Genomic DNA, 8141 nt, shown 5'->3' on the forward strand with positions numbered 1-8141 from the left:
CTGGTACATAGTACCTAAGGCACTTGACTGCTAACCAGAAGGCTGGTGGTTCAAACCCACCAGCCACTCCTCGGAAGGAAGATTGGGCAATCTACTTCCGAAGTGATAATCCCTCGAGAAACCCAAGGAGGGGTTGCTATGAGTCGGGTCTGACTCAATGGCAAATAACATCAACAGTATGAAGAACTGGGAGCTCTGGTGGTGTGGTGGCTAAGGCATTTGACTGCTAACTAGAAGGCTGGTGGTTCAAATCCACTGGCCACTCCTTGGAAGGAAGATTGGCCAATTTACTTCCATAGAGATACTGCCTCAAAAACCCAAGGAGGAATTGCTATGAGTCAAGTTGACTAGAAGACAGTGAGTTTGGTTTGGTTTGGTTTATTAAGAACTGTACTCCAACAAATTTCAAAACCTAGAAGAAATGGACAGATTTCTAGAAACACACTACTTACCTATACTAACACAGACTGAAGAAAAAATTTGAACAGACCCATAACAACATTAATTAATAAAGAAAATTGGAGAGGTCATAAAAATTACCAACAACAAAAAAATTTCTAGCTCTGATGATTTCACTGGAGAATTCTACCAATCATTCAGAGAAGAGCTGAAACCTGCTCAAACTATCCCAGAATGTAGAAGAGGATGAAATCCTCCCAAATTCATTTTATGAGACAAGCACAAACCTGATACCAAAACCAGTTAGAAAGGATAGTTACTGATCCATATCCCTCATGAATATAGATGCAAAAGTCTTCAACAAAATCCTAGCCAATAGATATCAACAACATATCAAAGAAATAATATATCATGACCAAGTGGGATTAATATCAGGTATGGAAGGATGCTTGAACATTACAAAAACAATCAACACAATCTATCACGTAAGTAAAAAAAAAAAAAAAAAAAAAAGGAAAATAATCACATGATCATATCAATGAATGTGTAAAAGGTGTTTGATAATATTCAACACGCATTCTTGGTAAAACTCTCAGAAAAATAGGAATGGAAGGGCAATTCCTCAACATAATAAAGAGCATATGTGCAAAACAAATAGCCAACATCATTCTCAATGAAGAGAGACTGAAACCATTTCCCTTGTGAACAGGAATCAGACAAGAAAGCCCTCTAACTATACTTGTATTCAACCTTGTATTGAAAGTCCTGGCCAAAGCTACAAGGCAAGAAAGGGAAATAAATCAAAGGCATCCAAATTGGCAAGGAAGAAGTAAAAGTATCCCTATTTGCAGATGATATGATCCTATACACAGAAAACCCAAGAGATTCATCAATAAAACTACTGGAACTTACTGAAAGACTTAGCATAGTGGCAGGATACAAGATCAACATAAAAAATTGGTTGGATTCCTCTACACTAAAAAAGAAGTCTCTGAAAAAGAAATAAGGAAATCAATACCATTTACAACGTTGTTCTTGCTGTTAACGTGCCATGGAGTCGGACCCAACTCATAGCGACACCTCCTCGGATTTCCGAGGCAGTATCACTATGGAAGTAGCTACCAAAAAATAAAACACTTAGGAATAAATATTACCAGGAAAACAAAAGACCTAAACAAAGTATACAACAAAACAGTATTCCAAGAAATTATAAGAAATCTACATAAATGGAAGAACATACCATGCTCATGAATAGGAAGACTAAACATTGTGAAAATGTCATAATTACCCAAAGCAATCTATGGATTCAATGCAATCTCAATCAAGATTACACCCACCTTCTTTAAAGACATGGAAACCAAATCACTAATTTTAAAGTCTTCATTATTCTTTAATGTTGCATAGAATTCCTTTTTGTTTATGTATCATAGTTTGGTTATCTTTTCATCTGTTGATTGGCACTTAGGTTGTTTCCAACTCTGCTATTGTGAATAGTACTGCAATGAACATGGGTATCCATATCCATTTTGTGTCCTGCATTTCACCTTTTTAGGATACATTCCTAGGAGGAGGATTGTTGGATCAAGAGATATTTCTACTCCCAAATTTTTAATGACTCACCATGTTTTTGACAGCGGTTTTACTATTTTACAGTCCCACCAGCAGTGTAGGTATGGTCCAATTTCTTGGCAACCTCAGCAGCATTTGTTGTTTTCTTACTTCTTTAATTTTGCTATTATTGCTGGAGTAGGATATCTCATTGTTGTTTTGATTTGAATCTCTCTAATGGTTAACATTGAGAAGAATGGGAATTCCTGAACACTTGATTGTGCTCATGAGGAACCTGTACCTTGACCAGGAGGCTGTCGTTCAAACAGAACAAGGGGACACTACATGGTTTAAAATCAAGAAGGGAGTGCGTCAGGGTTGTATCCTTTCCCCACACTTATTCAATCTATATGCTGAGCAAATAATCCGAGAAGCTGGACTATATGAAGAAAAATGTGGCATCAAAATTGGAGGAAGAATCATCAACAACCTGAGATAAGCAGATGATACAACTTTGCTTGTTGAAAGTGAGGATGACTTGAGGTCCTTACTGATGAGGGTTGAAGAATACAGTTTGCAGTATGGATTACATCTCAATATAAAGAAAACAAAAATCCTCACAACTGGACCAATAAGCAGTATCACAATAAATGGAGAGAAGATTGAGGTTGTCAAAGAATTTACGTTGCTTGGTTCTACAGCTGATGCTAATGGAAGCAGCAGTCAGGACATTAGACAACGTGCAGCATTGGGAAGATCAACCACAAAGGAACTGTTTCAAGTGCTGAGGAGCAAGGATGTTCCTTGAGGACTAAGGTGTGCCTGACACAAGCCTTATTTCCCATTGCCTCGTATGCATGTGAGAGCTGGACAATGAATAAGGGAGGCCGAAGAAGAGTTGATGCTTTTGAGTTGTGGTGCTGGCGAAGAATGCTGAAAGTACCATGGACTGCTAAAAGAACTAACAGATCTTTCCTGGAGGAAGTGCACCCAAAATGCTCCTTGGAAGCGAGAACGGCTAAACTTCGTCTCATTTATTTTGATCATGTTGTCAGAAGTGACCATTCCCTGGAGAAGGATGTCATGCTTGGTAGAGTGGAGGATCGACAAAAGAGGGGGAGTCCTTCAACGAGATGGATTGACACTGTGTCTGCGACAATGGGTTCAAGTATAGCAGGGATCATGGAGCTGGCGTGGGATTGGACAGTGTTTCGTTCTGCTGTGCATGGGGTCGCTATGAGTTGGAAATGACTCCACAGCATGTAAAAACAACAACAATGGTTAATGATTGTGAGCATTTCTTCATGTGTTTGTTGGCTGCTTGAATATCTTCTTTGGTGAAGTATCTGTTCACATCCTTTATCCTTTTTTGAATTAGATTGTTTGCCTTTTTGATGTTGATGTGTTGAAGTTTTCTGAAATTTTAGAAATAAGTCCTTGCTCTGGTTGGACGTGTCATTGCCAAATATGTTTTCCCAATTTGTAAGTTATCATTTTATTATTTTTGAGAAGTCTTCTTATGTGCATAACAAAATTTCTAGAACTTCACAATTATCTCATATTTCTTCTGCTGTTTGTGCATTTTAGGATATGTTTGACAGTATTTATGTTACAAATTATAGTATCTAAGTGTCCCCCTATTTTATCTTTAATGAAATTTATAGTTTTGGGTTTTACATTTAAGTCGTTGCACTTATTGAATTTGTTTTTGTGTGTGGTGTGAGGTTTGGATTTCTTTTTTCATTTTTTCTGCAAATGTGTATCCAGTTTTCCAGTATCATTTCTTAAAGAGAGTATCTCTTCCCCACTGAATGGGTTTTGGCCTTTTGTCAATGGTAAGTGGATGGATTGATTTCTGGCTTCAAAATTCTGCTCCATTGGTCTATGTGTTTCACCTCTTTAGGAGGTGAAATATATCTACTGCTGTACCAGTACAGGCTGCTTTTGACTACTGTGGCTATATAGTAGGTTTTGAGATTGAGGAGTTTGAGATCTCCTTTTTCTTCTTCTTCTTCTTCTTCTCTAGTGCTTTGTTTATTTGACCTCTCTTTCCTTTCCATATAAAATTAGTGATTGGTCTTTTCATGTCCTTAAATAATATTGATAGAATTTGAATTACGATTGCACTGGATCTATAAATTGTTTTGGGTAGTGTTGACATTTTCACAATGTTCAGTCTCCTTTCTATTAGCATGGCACATTCTTCCATTTATGTAAGTCTCTTGTAATTTCCTGTAGTAGTGTTTCGTAGTTTTCCTTGTATAGGTCTTTTGTGTCCCTGGCAAGATTTATTCTCAAATATTTCATATTTTTGGTAGCTATTGTAATGGTATCTCCCCTATTTCCTTTTCAGATCTCTTTATTGATGTAGAGGAATCCAACTGATTTTAGTATGCTGATCTTGTATCGTCATTTTGCTGAATCTTTCAACTGATTCCAGTAGTTTTTTTTTTTTTTTTTTACTGAATCTCTTGGTCTTTCTATGTATAGGATCATGTCATCTGCAAATAGGGGTATTTTACTTCTTTGCCAATTTGGATGTTTTTTATTTCTGTTTCTTGCCGTATTGCACTGTCTATGACTTCCAATATAAGTTGAATATAAGTGAAGATAAAGGGCATTCTTGTCTGGTTCCTATTCACAACGGACTGTTTTCAGTCTCTCCATGGAACAATGTTGGCTGTTGATTTTGCATATATGCCCTTTATTATGTTGAGAATTTCTCTCCTATTCCTGTTTTGCTTAGAGTTTTTAGTAGGAATGGGGATTAGATTTATCAAATTCCTTTTATGATTGATAATATGATCATGTAGTACTTTTACTTTGTTGTATTTATGTGATGGGTTATGTTGATTGTTTTTCTAATATTGAACCATCCTTGTAATTCTGTTATGGTTCCCACTTGGTTGAGATGCATTATCATTATTATTATTGATATATTATTACATTCTATTGGCTAGGATTTTGCTGAAAAATTTTTCATATATATTCATGGGGGATATTGGTCTGTAATCTTCCTTTCTAGTGGTGTCTTCAACTGATTTTGATATTGGGGTTATGCTTGCTTCATAGAATGAATTTGGGAGAATGTCATCCTTTTCTATGTTCTGGAAAAGCTTGCATAGGATAGGTCTCACCTCTTCTCTGAACACTTGATAAAATTCTCTCGTGAAGTGATCTGGGCCAGGAATTTTTGTTTTGTTTTGTTTGTGGGGAGTTTTGGGTTTTTTTTTTTTTTTTTTTTTTAATGTCCTTTTCAATCTCCTCCTTTGTTATGGATTTGATCAAATTTTCTATCTCAGCTGTGCTAGTTTAGGTAGATCTTGTGTTTCTAGAAGTTTGCTCATTTCTTCTAGGTTTTTAAATTTATTGTAGTACAGTTATTCATAGCATTCTGTTACTATCTTTTTTATTTTGGTTCGTTGTTGTGATGTAACCTACTTCATTTATTATTGATTTTATTTGTCTCTTCTCTTTCTTTTCCATAGTTAAATTGGCCAATAGTTTATCACTTTGGTTAATCTTTCCAAGAGCTAGCTTCTAGTATTTTTCACTTTTTCTGTTGTTTTTGTTTGTTTGTTTTATTTTATACTTCTTTTATTTCTGCTATGATCTTTATTATTTCCTTATTCTGGAGACTGTAGTCTTTTTTTTTTTTTTTTCTCTTTTTCTAATTGTTAAAGTTGTTGGATTAAGGCACTGATTTTAGTTATTTCTTCTTTTTTGATGTGTGTATTTCTTGCTATAAATTGGATCTCTGAATATTACTTTCTCTGTGTCCCAAAGGTTTTGGTATTCTGTGTTTTCATTTAATTTGTTTCTAAGATTATTTATTTATTTATTTCACCATTTAAAAAGAAAAACATTATTGTGCTTTGGGTGCAAATTCACAAATTTTATTTCAATTGTTTCTGTTGTGATGTCACCCTTTTCATTTATCATTCATGTTATTTGCATCTTCTCTTTCTTTTCCTTTGTAAAATTTTCCAGTGGTTTGTTAATTTGTTAATCTTTTCAAAGAACTAGCTTCTTGTTTTGTTGATTTTTTCTTAATTTTTTTTTTTTTTGTTTGTTTGTTTCTGCTTCATTTATTTCTGCTTTGATCTTTTTTTATTTCCTTACTTCTGGATACTGTAGGTTTTTTTGTTCTGTTTCTAATTGTCAGAGTTGTTGAGTTAGAATGTTGATTATGATTTTTTCCTCTTTTTTGATGTGTGCATTTATTGCTATAAATTGACCTCTGAGTACTGCTTTTGCTGTGTCCCAAAGTTTTGGGTAAGTTGTATTTTCATTCTCATTTGTTTCTAGGAATTTTTTTTGTTGTACTTTATTTTTTCTATTACCCAGTAGTTTTTGTGCAGTATATTATTGTTTCCATATATTTGATAATTTTCCTTGATCTTCCTATTATTGATTTCTAATTTTATAGCATTGCGATCCAAGAGGATGCTTTGTAGTATTTCAATGTTCTTTAATTTCTTGAGGCCTGTTTTGTATCCTAATATATGGTCTATTCTGGACAATGATCCATGTGCACTGGAAAAGAATGTGTATTGTGCTTTTGTTGACTGGAGTGCTCTGTATATTTCTATGGGACAAGGTGGTTGATTGTATTGTTGGGTTATGTATCTATATTGAGTTTTTTCTAGTTGTTCTGTCCCTACGTGAAAGTGTTCTGTTAAAGTCTCCTACTACTATTGTAGAGTTATCTAGTTTTCCTTTCAATTCAGTTAATATTGGCTTTACATATTTTGGAATACTTTCATTGAGTGCATAGATATTTATTATGGTAATGTCTTCTTGGTCAATTTATCCTTTTAGCATCATAGAGGGTCCTTCTTTGTCCCTTATGCTGTTTTTCACCTTGAAGTCTAATTTATCAGAAATTAATATTGCCACTCCTGCTCTTTTTTGCTTGCCATTTGTTTTGTATTTTTTTCCATCTCTAATTTTTTAATTTTTATTTTTTTAAGCTTTTGTCTAAAATGGGTCTCTTGTAGGCAGCATATCCATGAGTCTTCTTTTCTTATGCAATCTCTTTCACTCTCTTTCTCTTGACTCATACATTTACTCCACTAGCATTGAATGTAAATAGTGATAGGTATGAATTTACTGCTGTCATTCTATTGTATTTTTTGCTGTGGTGTTGGTGATCTCCTTGTTCCAAATATTTTTCCGTGCTGAGCTCCTTTTGTTATCAAGTGTTTCTTCTCATTTTTTCACTGTTGGTTTTTGCTTACTAAACTCATGTATTTTTCTTCTTTCTGAGTTTTCTTAGGAGGATTGTTAATTTTCTTTGTGGTTACCTTGAAGTAAATTCTTTTCTCCCTTAGTTTGGAACAGTCAGGTCGATAAGTCATTGTCCTGTTTTCCTCTTCATTTGGCAGTTTTGTATTTAAAATTTTATTCCCTCTATTTGCTTTGGTGCCAGTTTCATCTTCATATTGACTCCCTTATTTCTCTGTACAGTATTATATGAGCTTATTTTGAGCATCTCTGGTGTGTAATGCCCAAGGCATTTGACTGATAACCAGAAGCTGGTGGTTCAAACCCACCAGCCACTCCTTGGAAGGAAGACTGGACGATCTACTTTAGAGATACTGCTTCGGAATCCCAAGGAAGAGTTGCTATGAGTTGGAACCAACTTGACAGCAATGAGTTTTTTTTTTTTTTTTTTTTTTGGTTTTCTGGTTTTGTTTCTAAGTGGGGATGTCAAATGTCTTGATTTTAATTTTTTATTCTCTATTAGGACTCTATTTATCATTACTTATAGGATTGGTCCGGTTTTCACATTCTCTAAATTTCCATTTCTCTGACAATATCTTGATTTCACCTTCATATTTTATGGACAATTTGGTTGTGTTTCTTTTGTGTTTTTTGTTGTAGTGTTGATGGTTCTGAATAATTTTTTTCTGGACAGAATTCATTTTGAAATCACGTTTTCTTTCCCTTTTGTTCAGCACTGTTGATTTTGTGTTTAAGTACTTGTGGGTTTTGTGTTTCTTATTTTGGTTAGAAGGCTTTTTGATTGTCTTTGTGGTTACACTGTAGTGAATTATTGTCTTCCTAAGTTTGGAATAATCACTTCTATATTGACATTATCCTGACTTCCTCTCCATTTGGAAGTTTTGTAGTTATACCATTTACTCTCTTTATTTGCTTCATAGTTGGTGTCATTTATAAATGGACTATTC

This window comes from Orycteropus afer, unplaced genomic scaffold (assembly GCF_000298275.1).
Source record: "Orycteropus afer afer isolate SDZICR_OR568_19922 unplaced genomic scaffold, OryAfe1.0 scaffold00220, whole genome shotgun sequence".
Taxonomy (NCBI): domain Eukaryota; kingdom Metazoa; phylum Chordata; class Mammalia; order Tubulidentata; family Orycteropodidae; genus Orycteropus; species Orycteropus afer.